The sequence below is a fragment of the Rhinolophus sinicus genome, linkage group LG01, assembly GCF_036562045.2.
Source record: "Rhinolophus sinicus isolate RSC01 linkage group LG01, ASM3656204v1, whole genome shotgun sequence".
NCBI lineage: Eukaryota > Metazoa > Chordata > Mammalia > Chiroptera > Rhinolophidae > Rhinolophus > Rhinolophus sinicus.
Window position 1 is genome coordinate 169160020 of NC_133751.1, and position 16576 is coordinate 169176595.

The 16576-nt window shown below is 32.3% G+C and overlaps 1 protein-coding gene across 2 annotated transcripts in view; it reads right to left on the reverse strand.

Moving 5' to 3' along the window:
• Positions 1-14579, reverse strand: part of CALCRL (calcitonin receptor like receptor) — a 90474-nt gene extending 75895 nt beyond the window's left edge. Inside the window, exon 1 of one of the 2 annotated variants that reach the window (XM_074339068.1) lies at positions 14350-14579. The gene's annotated coding sequence lies outside the window, so the exon portion shown is untranslated. The remainder of the gene's footprint in view (positions 1-14349) is intronic. The other variant, XM_019740750.2, reaches the window with a different exon arrangement.
• Between the last annotated feature and the right edge of the window lie 1997 nt (positions 14580-16576).

The following is a 16576-nucleotide window of genomic DNA, read 5'->3' on the forward strand; positions in this document are numbered from 1 at the left end:
TTCTACAAAATCAAGCCACTGCTAGCCAATTAGAAACAAATGTTTCAGAGGAAAACTTTATTTCATTTTACATACAAATTTGCTGTGATTCATAATCAGGGCAATGCAAATTGAAACCACAATGAGATAACATATATGCCTACCAGACACTTTCATAACATTAAAAATTAAAACAGCAAAACTAATATATTGCTCGGAAACACATATATGTATGGTAAAGCCATAAAGTAATGCAATAGAATGATTAGTACAAGTTTAGGACAATGGTTTACCTCTGGGGACATATGTGTGACTTAATCAGGGAGGAACATGATGGAGAAGCTGCGTTTTAGGTATACAGTCAGTCATTTCTTTAAATAGTATATTTATGCTATACGTTATCTATATGTATGAGATTTAAAAAATTGTCAAAAGTTTTTTCCAAACAGTATGAAGAGTGTGGTCCCTTACTATGGAATCATATATTTGTTGGGATTCATGGATCAAAGTAAAATGCAGTGTGTTGGGTCAGGTCAGTTGGGTGGCAGAGGGAGCTGCCTGACACAGTACCGATCTACTTTGAAAGTTTACTTCCTTTTGTCAGAATATTGTTAAGGTTAGACCGAGGATTTCACAGGTAAATCATAGTCATATGCACAATATAAACTTAAATTTTACAAATATGATTTAGGTGTGTGAATTCTATTTGACTTTAGGTTACTTTCCTGGTTATATGGTGGAAATTGTGGAACACCAATGATGAACAACCTGTGAATGAATGTGAGTGTGTGTGTGTGTGTGTGTGTGTGTTTGTGCGCCCGCGTATGTGAGCATTTATCCCTGCATTCAATGAAAGAGGAGTCAGTAAAATTTTATTTTATGAAGTTCCTAAAACCTAAATTAGGATGATTCAGACAGGGAAAATGTGCTCCCAAATCATAAAACAAATAATTCTCAAATCCAGAATTAGAGTAGAATACAAATATCTATGTCTTTTTAGTTATGTGTAGTTCAGTGTGAATTTGTGCTTTATTATTTAGGAGAATCACTTGATTTAAACATGTGCCTTGTTCACTCTTTTATTTTGTTATTGTAAATTTGAATCTAATCATGTAGTCATGTCTTAATTTCACAATATCCAGAGTTCAGTAAAGAGACAGCTGTTTTTTGAGGACACACCGGGAGCATTTAAGCAGCACCTCCCTCTGCATGCTGAGCTTGCTCTGACTGATTTGGTAGGTGTGAAATGAGCGAAGGGATTTGCATTTTACCAAACAGCTCTGCTGCTTTAAATGTGGTATGATTCCTGTAGCCCAATTTCTGGTCTACCTTTTGAGAAACTGTCCTAGACAAAAACTTGCCAGTAGATCAGACTCTAGGAGTTCCACTTAAATGGAAAGTCTTTATCTTGACCAATTGGTTCCAAGCCTTCGAACATGATGATTACTCAGGAGGTCATGTTTGCTTCTCACAACTTCACAAACACTCCTCACCTCTTATCAGAAGGAATTACCCCAAGGGATAGCACTCAACCCATTTCCCAAACAAAACACCCGATAAAGTTTTCCTATCCTAATGTTAGGCCAAGCAGCTGGAAGGCATTTGCATACTAACTATTGTCCAGGGCCAAGGAGCCAAAGTATCTCCACATCTTAATACAGTTCGTGCTGGGTTTTTATTTCCTAAACTTTCTGGCAAATAAAATATGTCTTACTGGGCCAATTTATCTTCCTTTATAGCCTCTCCTTTTATCTTTTCTCTCTTTTCCTCATTTTACTCTGTTCACTCCACCGCCCTCCTTTCCCCTCCCCCCCCCACACACATTTTCTGGTTTCTTATACGTTCAAATTCCATCCCTCATTCTGATTTTATATCAGTCTTTTTACTCAATAAGCAATAATTACTAAATAAATTACATTCCTACATTCACATGTACTATTTTTTCTCTAGATGAGAATTTTTCCGAATCTTCCCTGTTCTCAACTTCCTAATCTTGTTCCTTTTATTTCTAGTTTCTTCAACTTCTGGGTGAATCTCTAAACCCTTCACCTTGCCACCAAGACACTGTCACAGGCCCTGTAATAGAAGGAGCTGTTCTGGTTTTACTCTAGGGGAGCAAAGTTTAGGGTGCATAAAAATTTTAAATTGTATGTTGAAAAACATGCAATTAAAAGATATGATACATGTAACAATGGGGCAAACATCTGCTCCTTTAAAAACAAATAACGTGAGGACCTAGGTAGTGAAAGGAATTAGTTAAAATAGGACTAATCAGAGAATTGTTCATAACATTTGTTTGTGGGCAACATCATGAATTACAAAGTGGATTTATAGTCATAGTTCATACTGTAGGCTAGCTAATTATGTCTCTGATGTTACTGATGATCAAACTCTTGGAATAGAGAGAGTTAACATAGTCAAGGTGATACAGAATATATAAGAGCAGAAGAACCACTAAAACAGATATGTATTTTATCCTATACCTTTAAATCCACTATGTAATGGAAAGTCAATTGTAACAATAACCAAGAAACATTTTAAGTAGTCAGGATTTTTTTTTTTAATTTAATTTAGTCTCAGGCAATCATTCAGACTTCAAAACAGCCTTTTCATCTTACAAGTAGCATTCTATTAGAAAAGGCTCGCAAGAATAAGTGGTTCCTCTGCTGAATCTAGATGAGAGTGAACAAGTATATTTTGGCACTGCCTTTTTCTGAACAGGACTACTGGGAGTACCCATTTGTCACTGTATGGTTTGATACTAGCTTGAGAAAGCATGAAGTGTCTTGCTCACTGTGAGAAATTACTCATTTTTGCACTTCAATTTTAACTGCAAAGTACTTAAATTAAAAATTCTATCAAGGCTTTTAGTATATAAACTTTAAGTGCCTTTTCCACCATCTCATCTAGATTAGCTATTGTCACTCTTTTGTCTTTTAAAAATTATTATTAGTTTCAGTTTTATTATTTTTGTCTATCTTAAGCCACTTGGGACAGAGAAAATGTGTTGTGGATATTGGGTTGCCATGATATATATATAAACATACAAAAAATAAATTGAATGTAGACTACTTCTTGAAACAAAATACAGTTTTTGTTAGGGTGTTATTATCACTTATGTTTTGTTATAGTAACTTTATTATAAGTATACTATTTGATAATGACCACATCAAATAAAGTCAGAAAGTTCAAGAAGCTATTTTATTATTTACTTTTAGGTTTTGAGCAATACTTTATTTAGGATGGAGAGTTATTTAATCCAACCTGGTTTGTTGCTTATGATTTAAAACCCAGTTAGTGTGTTATTACATAATATGTTGAAGGGCAGTAAAATTATACCCATGACACATTTTACATACATATTTTAGTGAATACAATGGACATATTTTGAGAATCAATCTTTTTCTCAAAGGAAAATTATTGTTTCCCTGAATGATATACATTTGGGCTCAGGAAAAAAAAATCAACTATAATATTTCTGTGAATGAAATGAATGAACGATTAGCACTATTTTAAAAGAAAATAAAGCTAGCTATGAGTCTCAAACATATGGAGAATCTGAATTGGAAAAAAATATGGTTAGAACTTGTGATTTGTATCAATTCAGAAGAAATATTTTGTGAAAATCCTTCATGAATCTCTCAAACAAATCATGATATTATTTAATGATGAATATGTATTTTGATTTATAAAATATTCCTTTGGTTTGAAGTATGGAAAATTTCTCAAGCTATATGATGATGAAAGGCCATTCACAGTTGGCATTCTTTCTAGAATTATCTTTAAATATTTATTAATCAACACTTTAAAAAGCTTCATAAATTATAGATTAACAAACATGTAACTTGTGACTTATCAAACAGATATATACTTTTTTTTGGCAATTAAACAGAATCTGTATTTTACCATATTGTTTTTTTACAAGATCTATTTACTCTCTTTCAATTTCATAAAGTTTTCTTTTTTTTCTCCTTCTATAGACTTTTTAGTGCTATTGTCCAGAAAGGCAGTAAGTAATGGAGTAAGCTTTTGTTGGGAGGCCACAGCTGGCAAGTCTGCCAGTTTCAACAAAAAATTCTGCCAGTTTCAGCCATCGTTTGGACATTCAGGGAAATGCTTCAACATTTTGTGTTAAAATACTGAGCAATCTTCTCATTTACCCTAGTTTGAAAGGTCACTCGTTGGAATCCAGTGAAACCTGAACACTAAATACATTACAGAAGGCATCTTTACTAATTTATTTTCCTTTACAAAAAAACAGTGAAGGGATAAATATTAGGTTGACCTAAGAATAATAAAATGGTAATTAGTTTCTGAATATTTTCTCTTTGCCAATGTGTAGTGATTCTAACACCTTCAGAATTTCAGCTCTGGCATCTATTGTATCCTGCATAGAAAGTCACTATCCAGTTTATTGGGAAATGGAGACGAATATAAAGAAACATATTTCTTCATTTAATTATGTATTAAGCAAGTTTTAAGCACTTACCAGATGCAGGCCTTTATCTAGGTGCTTAGGACATATTAGTAAAAAGATAGGCAGCAATGCCTGTACTTGTAGAGATTGCATGTTAGTAGTGTGGACAGAAAAGAAACAGTAACATAGAAAATATGTCAATTATAGTAGGTAGTTTGTTGCAAGGTGATTGGTATTATAGGAAAAAGCTAGGACAAACTAAAAGAGATGAGTTTGGGGAGGAGGATTGTGGTGGTATAGGTGTAGGTTTTAAAATAGTGGTCAAGATTAGTGCCATGGAAAACTTAGTATCTGAGTCAAGACAACAGGAGGTCAGGAACTTAGGCATATGGATATCTGGGAGAAGAGCATTCCATGCTCATGAAAAGAAACCCACAGATAATTTTTAATCCTCTTTTAGATAACGTGTTTAAGTTCCTTTATATTTATACAACTGATAATCAGAAGTACTAGCAAAAAATAAACTTGTCAGGAGGTGAAGGACTCAACAGAAGGAAGAAGAGACCCTGGTATCCAGGAATTGTAGGCCCACAAATAAGAAACATTATCATTTAAAAAAAAATATTCAGGTGCTGTAATGTTGGATATGTGATGAAGATTAGCGAAAAGAAGACATGATAAACTTACAAAGTTACTCAGTTCATTCATTCAAATAAGTAGTCCCTTAATAATTTCTATTATGTTAATCAATAAAGTAATGATACACAATGTTTTGTTGTTTATTACAATTTAATTTAATTCCAAAGAGTTATTCAAATCGGAACTGATATACTGTGATATCCTTCTGGACAGAAAAGCTCATACATGGTATTTACAAACTGTTTTCCTTCCATGATTATAGCATTATGCAGTTATATCTGGGAGAAAAACATAGACCAGGATATAGGACAATCCTTGAAGTCTAAACAGTTTTCAGTAATTAGGAGCAAAGTGTTGTCTATGTGTAACAACCTAACTTTGTTTTTTTAAGCACATGCTGTTTCAAGACCTATATCATAGGCTGGAAATCAATCCACTGTGGATACAGTGAACTGGAGTCTCCTCTTTCTAAGTTAGGAATGCACCATGTATATTTAGCTTATTCAGGCTTTCAGCTTCAGAAACTACAGGTAATGTTAAAAAGTTTTGAACATGTAATCTTTTATGGTACATATGGTAGTAGAACTGAGGTAGCTGAGAACTTAAAACTTTGAAGATGCAGACTTTTATGGTACTGGAGGTTGTGATAGTTGAGAACTTGGTGAATAAACTTAGCTTGCAGGGTTAATCTGAAAAATTACATAATTAATGGATTTTTAAAGGATGATTGAGTCATACAGAAACTCAAATATAAACTCTGTTAATTTTGATAAATTTATTTTTAAGGAAGTAAGCTGGAATCTGGTTCATTAAATATGGGCATATATTAATTTTATAATAAAAAAGACTTTCTAAGTCTTTTCTAATAACTTTTGAGCTGATAACATGGAACACAGAACAGGAAATCATTTTGGAAAATGCATAATTAAGGAAGTTAACTATTATGAAGAATTCAATTAATTAAAATGTTAAATAATATTTAGGAAAATCATTTCATGATTTCAACCATCAGTTTGTTTTAGAACTTAATATTTGCTCACATCTTATTTGAAGTCTTTTCTGTTCAAATTAATGAAACCAAACATTCTTCATAACTTCATTCCTAAGAATATCACTTTCTTTAACCACACTTTTCTTTTTATCTTAAAATTGAACAATTTCTGATACCCAGGCATGACATTTGCAGTGGATTCAGATGCAAGGAATCTATCTGTTACATTATGAAAGGTCAAGGTTATATTAGGAGAAGTTGAAAAGAAGATATTTCAGAATATTTTAACCAAAGCACATAAAATTGTGACCTAACTGAATCTGTTAGATTGTTTTTTTTTAAATTTCAGGGTTGTTTATTTATTCATTTATTTTTGATGTTTTATCTATAATTCAAGGTTTCCAGATCTAAGAAATTATATAGAGAATATACCTGACTTACTGGGTTTGTCATTTCAGGAAACACCTTAATGAAGGCATTCAGTTTTGATCTTGTGACTGATGGAAAATAGAGTGGCAGCCCGCAGTATACATTGAGAACTTATACTTTGATGGGCCATGTCTGGCATGGCACTGAGATGAAGCTGTTGTTGTCCAGAGCAGGGCCTGTCTTGCTTACCTGTAACACCTACCTAGGGCCTGGTGCATGGGGAGGATTTGCTACACCAAAGGTCCTATTCTAACCCTAGCTCCTCCTAATAGCATAGTCAAATGAGTTCAAATACAAACTGTTCTCTGCCAGGTGTACATTCTGGTGTGAACAGAAATTTCCCCCAATAAAATATATTGCACTAAGAACAGATTTTAGTTTGGTAAATGAAAGAGCAATTCTGGAAGGTCTTATAGATGACATGGAGGAAAACATGCTACTTTTGACCACCTGAGGCCAGAAGGTACTCCTGTGCATATTGTTTGGAGGAAGGTGAAGGTTAGGCAGGGTGGGTGAGGGGATTTAGTGGAAGGAAAGGGGTGTAGAAAGGGAGGTGGGAAGTTACCAATTGCAAATTTTATCTACTGTGTACTTTTTCCCTAGAGCTTTGCAGTGTCGCCCTCTGGTTGATAAGAATAATTTTACAGACCATTTGTTTCTGATGTCCATGTCCGTTTTTGAGGCCTCAGATACCAGATACTTACAAAAGTATCTGAGGTGGCTGAAAAATATGTACATATTGTTTACCTCATTCTAAAAGAATAATAGTCATGCAAATTAACTAGTACAGGTTCATTATATTCCGTGCGGGCCATCATTTATACAAGACTCAAGAACAAGATTTTAGAATCAATTATCTTAAACCCAACCTAAATGGGTGCTGACCATCCTGCTGCACGGGCATTCTTTCATCATATTTTTGAAATATAATACATAAGAAAAAATGTAAGTGTCTACCACTAGGCCGTAGTAAGAAGTCCTTGTAATGAAGACACTTTTGCAAAAACAAAATAGCCACCAAAATTTTGGAGCACTACAAATTGAGTTTAATTTGAGCATTCTTAATGTTCTTCTAATTTTGACTTCTGCAGCTGTTACAGTAGTTAAAATTAAAAATTTCTGGATATCTAAATTTATCTGTAATGTACTATATTCCACAAAATCCACATAAATAACATAAATAAACTTACTTTTATTATCTTTTGTTAGCAGAGATTAGTTTAAATTTGGTGGAACATTATCGTCATTTGACTTTGTGCAACATCAGTAATAAGTAGTTAGGACTTAGGGTTACAGTGGACATAAATTAAAATCAGAGCTTTGTCGATGATAATTGTTTGACTTTGGGAACTCCATGTACTTCATTGAGCTTCATGTGTAAAGGAATGAAAAAAACAACAATTTCTGTTTAAAATACCTTTTTAAGTTGTTACTACGAAGTGCTGGCTGAAGTTCTATAGAAATGGTGATTAACAATATCATTTTTATTGGGTTCTGGCATATATTACTTGATGGCAAAAGTATGATCACTCTGAAAACTTTAGTTACAAATTACTCTTATTCACTCTCCTTGTCTTATACATATTCTAATTGTATGTATGTTGATTGTGGAATGTGCTTTTGCATAGAAACAAATTAAGTTCTCAGTCCTGTTCACAAAAGACTTATTATGAGTACTAAAAGTTGTTGAACACCTACTAAGTACTAAGTGTTGTCCTAAACCTTCCCATGTATTATTTCATGGATTCCTCACAAAACCTTATAAAGCACTCTCATTATCACTATCATTTTATTATAGATGAGAAAGGGGAACTAATAAATGGTGAATTTGGGGTTCATATGTGGATGATCTATATCCAAAGTCCATTAAGATGCACTTCTGTAATATAGCTTATATTTTAACTTTCTTTTTTCTTTTCACTTTTTGCCATCGATAAGAAAGGACTGGGAAACAAAAACATAAACAAAAAATTCTTGCTGAGCACATACACTCATAGAGTAACCTGGGAACTTAAGATTATTTACTTGATCATTGTTTCAATACAATGCCACCGTCTATACTTTAACCTAGAGTTCTGGGAACAGCATCCATTAATTCATACTAGGCACGACTAGATAGATATCAGCCACCAATTGGAAAGGGAAGCAGAGTGGTTAGGAGCAGGAGCTCTGGAGCCAGATGGCCAGGAGTCAAGTCCTGGCTCTGCCACTTGGTAGCTGTGTAACCTTGGGCACATTATTTAAGATCTCTGTGCCTCTGTTTTGGAGTTTCTTATCTGCAAATAAAGATAATAATAGCCCCTACGGCTTTTGGGAAACTTAAATGAGTTTATACATGAGTAATGAATAATGTACATGGCACATGGCAAACCTTCAAAGAAATTAGTTAAAAAATCTCAGCAGCAGCAAGCCACCTTTTAAAAAGGAGCTCTCTTTTATGAGTACAGTGTGGAAAATTTCACCCACTTCTGACTTCAGGAGAGTGCTACAGCAGGGAAGGCGGACTCTCCTGTTTGAGGCAAAAAAAAAAAAAAAAGAAAGAAAGGAAAAAGTTATTTGTTCCTCAGATATATTAAGATATATGCATCCATTAATGCATCCTTTATCTAATAATGTCAAGGACAAGGGGTAAAGCTGAAGATATATATATATATATATATACATTGTTTTTGGCAGGGGGTAAATATATATAAATATACATATATACACATATATAAATATATGTATAAATATACATATATATATACATATATATGTATATATATGTATATTTATATGTGTATTTACCCAAATAAATCTGACAAGTTTCAAGATAGTCTAGTTTGTGAACTGAGAGTGTGAGGAAATTGTGTTTAATGCATTTAAAATGTAGCAATGTCCTTGCTACATACGACATGAATACTGTATAAAGTGTTATCCATTGCAGGCAATTGCTTCAAACAATTATACCTAAATTTCTATAACACAAATGCATACGTAATATTTTTTTGCCTCAGCTAATGAAGTATATTAGCATAGTTAGAAAGAAGACTTAAAAGCCAAAATTTTCATTGAAAGTAAATTTTTGAAGAAGACATATGTACGTTGATCTATGATACATGATAAAACAATTAAACCTGTTACTCTGATACTAGGTTGCCATTATCTAAGTAAAAACAAGTCTCTTATTTATCCTCATGTTTGAAAATAGCTACACAATTAAACTAACAACAAAAAATCACAGTGTTTTACTGATGACATTCTTCTCTGATAGTTTTAGTCCTCCTTGTTTTCTGACATGTTGTTATTTATTTTTCTCTAGTAGCGACCAAAATTCCAATTTTCCCTTCAAATTATCCTTGGAAGGGAGACAAAATTAAGGTTTATGCACAAAATATCTGCAAAATGATTGATCTCGGGTTAATTAATGGACAACGGTTGAAATTAATACTCATATGTAAAATTTATAAAATCAGTATGTGGATATAAGATAAATGTATCTTAGTTTTGATTGATAAAACTAAACCTGTATGCTCATGAATATGTTAATGATCCTCTATGGGACTAACCTGTAAGGAGAGGGACACTCTTATAAGCCATCTAATTGCTATTTAACTATATCACTGCTATTTAACACACCAAATGATATGCTCAGAAATCACTATGGTTTCATGAGAAACACAATTGAGTTCAGATTAACCTACACCTAATAGATAAATAACTACAGATTTATACAAAAGTTTATGCTATATTAACATTTTTAAATTAAAAAACATGTCCCATGTTAAGGGGAATGAATTTCTCTGAAAATTTGGCTCCATTCAACAATCTCAGTGAAGTATAGAGCCATAGCCTCAATACCATAGGGGTTATTAATCTATTTATTTAGATTGATGTTGGGTTGAGTTGAGATTTTTGTCCTTTTGACTGTAGTAAGACAAAAAACTTACACATTTATTTAAAACAATGAAGGAATAAGAAGATAAACTGTTTTACATTTTAAAAATAAATAAACTATTGTGACTACTTTTGTAAGAAATAATATATTGGTGAGTTATTTTTACGTAATTTTATCTCATTCAAATAGACAAAATAATTTGAGGAAAAAAAGAAAGAAACATGCTCTAGGAAAATACTTGCAACTTGTCGTCTGATTATAATACTAATAACCTAATAAAACATAGACTTTAACTCAGGTCACAACCAGTGACTCTATTTTATTTTTTAAGAATAGAAAGTAAGGCTTTTATTGCGTTTTTTAAAATTAAATTATTTTTTCATATATAGCTTATTCAATTAAAAAAGAATAATTTGATTTTGAGATTTCTCAAATATGGGAGGTTGCAAGGATTATTTGATCTAATTTAATGAAGAATATTATAATCTTCATTAGACAAAAATAATCTGAATTTATTGATGACTTTTCTGTTTAAACAGAATTGCAATAGAATGTATAAAAATGTATTTCTATCATTTAAATGCATTTTGGTGATTTAATCGTCACATATCTAATTCATAGGTTCTTTTTTCCTAAATCACACTAGCTCAATATTCATATTCCAAATTTTACAACTAAATGTATTCTACTTATTATTTCTTCAATGTTATACTTTAAACTAACATTGTATATATATCTTTAAAATTATAAACCAACTTATAAGTAGGGAAACTAAAATTAAGGTGTGAAAACTATCCATATACTTTGAGTTGCATAACCACTACTGACAAAAGAATTTGGGCAGGAGTGTTTGTCTATGTGCGTTAATGATTGAGATATCTGGTTAGTATAAGATCTGATCTTGTGTTTTTGGTAAATTTTTATTTTCCACTTAATTGCATCACAACATATTCTGACATTAAATGAGAGGATTTTTTGACATCAATTAATGGTGCAGCAGTCAGTTGAAAAGAGAGCTTTCCTGAGAGCTTATAAACATTTTATAGTTCATGCATAGACTTCAAAACCAGTCACAGACAAATGTTTTAAATAACTGTGTGCTGAGTTTCCATTTTTAAGTGTATTCTCTGACAGTCTGATTGAGTCAAGAATTAAGAGGTGCTACAAACTTGACTCTTCTGAGTGTCTTCTTTTTAACACCATTGCAATGCTACAGTTTATGGGTTTAAAGCTGCTCTGAATCCTAAGCAAAGATAAGGAATAAAGCCAAAGACTTTAAATAATATTCTTTGAATATACTTGTTTTCTGAAAAGTTGGCACCATAATCATTCTATCTGTAAAAACAGAATTATTTTTTCAAGCTGCAGTCAGTCATACAGAGCATGAAATAAGTTTGGCTTAGTGAATCCATATTTTGATCCTTTAAAAATTACTTTGCTAATTTTTCTATGAAGTTCTAAGACAGTTAAAAATTAAGTTACTATCAAATTTTAACCAGGTAAATAAGAATTGAAAGCCAAATATTGTTATAATGATTCCAAATGATCTAAGTTAGAAACATATAATGATATTAACTAAAGTCTCGTGAGTTTTTATGTTTATCAAAGAACTTTTTCACATTAACATAAAGCGTATAAGGTAATCTTTTTTTGTTTTACTATTATTTTGAATTTTTCAGTGAAATTCAAACTTCTGTTACTCCTGAAAACTAATGGTATAATACACGGAAATGTAAAGGTTCTCACAGATAGGCTAGGATGTTGACTCCATTTCAATCTCATTATATCCTAGGCATCAGCAGTGAGTGAAGGACATACACACACCTTGGTCATTCCTTACCATAATTTTTAAAATTACAGACCCAGTCCAGTTTTAATTTCTTTTTATTTTCCTGTGTTTCTATTTTTTCAAAGTCAATGGTTTTAATATATTCTAAAATTTAACATATTTCAACTAATAAACATTTTGTATGTGCTATATATATATATATATATATATATATATATATATATATATATTAAAGACCTTGTAGCAATAACCAAAGCATATTTCTTAAAGATATTGAATGTCATAGGTAAAACATATTTTAGCTCACTTTACTCATGTCATTTTTCAAATCTATGTTTCATTTTACATATTTAGAACAGGATTTATACTCTGTGCATTGATTTTATGATGCTACAGGGAAATATCATCTAGAAAAATAAATTAATTCTTTATAGCAAAAAGCATGCATGGACGCTCTGACATTTTTTTATCATTAAAAAGAGCAAGCACCACAATATAATAATATGAATTTTTATTTCAAACTTTCAAACATTTGAAATGTTTATTCAGACATTATTTTCTCAAATAATATTTGCCTAATGACCCTCAATATTCATTGCTTAGTATTTTTTTTAAATAAAGACAATAATCCATACTATTAATACAGGCACAAAAATTTAATGAAATTATGCAATGAAATTATGGGGCTTTGGTTAGAAATCAGACAAAAATTAAAGAACTTTGGTGTGGTCCTTATTATAAAACATGATATTAATATAATACCTTCTAAAATAATAATCTAAATAAAAAATAATGCTCTTTTAAATTTTGTTACTAACCCATGGCATTGGGTTAGGCATTTAATGTGTTCTTTCCATTTCCTCCTCTAATTATCTAATGGCAATTTACAAGGTCACATTCTAAAAACACTTTTTCCATTTCTACCCATGTGTCAGGGAACTCAATACAATTAATAATATTAAGGATATAGGGAATCAGCCACAATACTTTTTAAGAATCACAAAAATAAGACTTAATTGAAGTTTACATTATTTGGAGAAATTTGTGGAGAAAAGTGAATTGAAAATTACCATCGAGTTACTCAGAATGTGTGACTAAGTATAGGATTTCTCCATTGAAGAACATTTTGCAGAGTATAATTTCATTTAGGTAAGAAAAAATATATAAATTATGTCAACCAATATAATTGAACTCATATCTGATATCTATTTTTTTCTTAGCAACAAATGTGTGATATCTCTATACCAACAACTTATTACGTAGACACTAGTTTTTTAGTGTCCAGGACAGTCTGTACCATGGAAAGAAGCATTAACAGATGTTTCATTGCCACATTTCAGTAAGTTTTATCCTGAAAATTCTTGCTTTAAAATACACATTTTAATTTCTCTGTTTAGTACTCATTTGAGAAACCTTTGTTACTTTATTCACAATTATCTCAATATCACTCTGTTCCCTAAAAAGATTACAGAGGGATACCAGAAAAATCCAAGTAACACATTCTGCTAGCTAAAGAGATTTGAAATTAGAGTTAATATAGAAATCTCAACATTTTCTCAACCCTGGCTGGTGTTTTTCCTTTTGTAGTCCACCCCGTTATCCAATGGAGCGGAAACAGTTCAGGGCTAGCAAAAGAGAGGTTTAAAGACATCTGGCAACAACGAACAATGAAAATTCCATTAGTTCAATAGTTAGAGATAGAGGTGAAAGACAAATAGAAGGCAAATATAATAAATCCAAAGTGATTACTTTTGTTTAAATACTCCATTGCATTCAACTGCAGAGTGAGCGAGACTCTGAGACCCCATAAGCAATTATTCTTTCACCCCTTTCTTAGAATACTGATTATGCGGAAAGTTTAAAGACCCTTCCTGGGGTGGAACAATGTTTTCCAGCTGTCAAAACTCAAGTTTAATTAATAGTAGAGCTAATTTTAAAAGGCATTTTCCCTAATTAAGATACTTGTTCAGCATTACGTCTTTTCATCCATTTATATTTTTATTACTTGCCAAATTTATTTTCTAGAACATCACGGTACACAATATTGTCTACTGGTAAAGATTTTGTACATATTTTGGGGTAATAAACTGTAGTTTCTCTAATGTGAAGTAAATGAGGATATGTTTCAACATGATTCCAGTGTCACTAGATTCTGTAGTAGAAACATGGTCAAACTGCATGAGAATACTACCCAGAATAAATATAGTTATTTTGAAAAATGCACTTACCCAGCACAGCTCCTAAGGAAATTCTTGGTGAAATATTCTTAGGATGGAATTTGATTTTCTAAGATTCCGTAGAAGAGATTTAGCCCCAGGCAAGGTGGGGAAGAGTGAAAGCCTGGCAATGTGATCCTGCAGGCAGGGTGAGGTCCAGTCAGCAGAGCTTGATGATCCTAAAGCAGGAGGTGACACTCTGCTGGAGGGAGGGTTGTTCTGAGTAGATTGGAAGTGTTGTCACATTGTATGTGCTCAGCAGCAGAAGGGAAACATCAGAGCTTCCTGTTACATCACTCTGACCCCGCCTGCAGTTAGTGTAAGGTTACTTTCTTTCTCAAATAGCATACCCCAGGAAAGCAGCACTCCTTTCTTATTCTCAGACAAGAGCAAGAAGCAGCCTGAACAGACAGAGATCATAAGCTCTATGAATACATTGTTAGCAGCAAAAACTGGCTGGATTTCACCTTGACTGAGTTGTTAGAACTTGTCAAACAGAGCTGCCTGTGATTTGAAGGAAATCTGAATATCATGCTCTGTTCAAAGAATTAAAGGAGTTAGGGGTGTGTGTGTGTGTGTGTGTGTGTGTGTGTGTGTGTGTGTGTGTGTTGAATTATACTTTACAAAATATCCAAGGGATCTTTTTTTATTTAACATGCTTTTCTTCATAAGTGAACAAGAAAAATAAATGTATCATTATAATTAATTCTGTGATCCAACTCTTTATTAATTTGGAACTCTAATAATCACAGCTGTTCCCAGGTCAGTTTTCCACAAAGAAATGAGCTTTTTTTTTGCTTTGTTCATGACAGTATGTGTGTATTTCTCATAAACAAAACCATTCCGTGTATACATATACATACATAGAATTATTTTTCATTGTATATGAGTACATGTATTAGAATAAACACCCTTTGCAAACATATTCATAAATTTAAAATAATTGTACGTATTTTAAAATATTTAACTTAATTGTTATCGTCTATAAACTAAAAAAGTAATTTATACTACATTTGTATCTCAAAATGGCCTCAAAAAATGCATACAATTTGTAATTATAATATTATAAAACAATTTAAAATATGTAACATGCATTAATTTTTAAAAAAACGTTTGCCTCAAAACATAATTTTATTCTAAATGTGTTTAATAAATCATTAGAAATGATCAGGGAAGAAAGTTTTAAATTTGAAACGCACTTGTCTTTTGATAATATGGTAAATGTATGAAGATACAGTAATTATAATTCCTGAAACCTAAACAGCGTTATGTCACTTAATTTATCTGAGCATCAGTTTACTCATCTGTAAAGTAGAAGAGATGAATCAAATAATATCTGAAGTCCCTTATATTTCTAAGACTTTGAATCAACAAATTATATAACTTTTAGAAATATGTAAGATATTGTGGTGATTATTCCATTCTTAGTAAATTTGAGATCAGAGGGACTGTGGAATGCGTAAATTACTGCAATTCTGAAACAAAGCAAGATGCTCACACTCCTTGTAGACTAACAAAGGAGGACAAGGCAACATAAAATAAAGGGATATCATATTTCTGAAGCACTCTACTCCTGTTCACATTTTATTACCTGGATACATGGAAGAATTTTATTACACAATCTTTGATGTTAAGATGAACAGGATCAAGGTCAAGAAAAATAGATACATATAAAAAATAGGATACATACTATCCTCTATCAATTATAGTTAAGACATGCGTAAGACACTGAGTTATACTACCTACTTGGTTACTGGGAGATAGAAAAAATTACCAAGGAATTAAATTGCCAGGTTGTGGAATATTGTATTCCCACTTAGGACTTGGTTTGCTTGGCTTGGGAGGCCGCTGAGATGTACATTGTGAGCTATTTTCTTCAGCCCATGGGAAGAAAAGTCAATGATGCAGATTATGAGTGGCTCCACAAACGATGGCTCTTTAATCAGAATACCAATGTAGGGGGTGCCAAGTGAAAGCTTTGCTAAATTCTGCTGTGGAGGGAGCACACTGCTCAGGGAACCACTAAGACAGAAGTAGAAAGCACTGGGACTGGACAACGATACGTGAAATTCCAGTCCTTGTTCTGATACTTTCTTGTGTGTCCTTTGACAAACATTTTAGGTCTTGGTGTTTCCATCTTAAAATTCAGAGCAGAATCAAATACTAGCGTTTAATACCTGAATCATCACAGTCCATGTGTTCTCATCTCCAGTGCTTGGTACAATATCTGAAAGAGGTA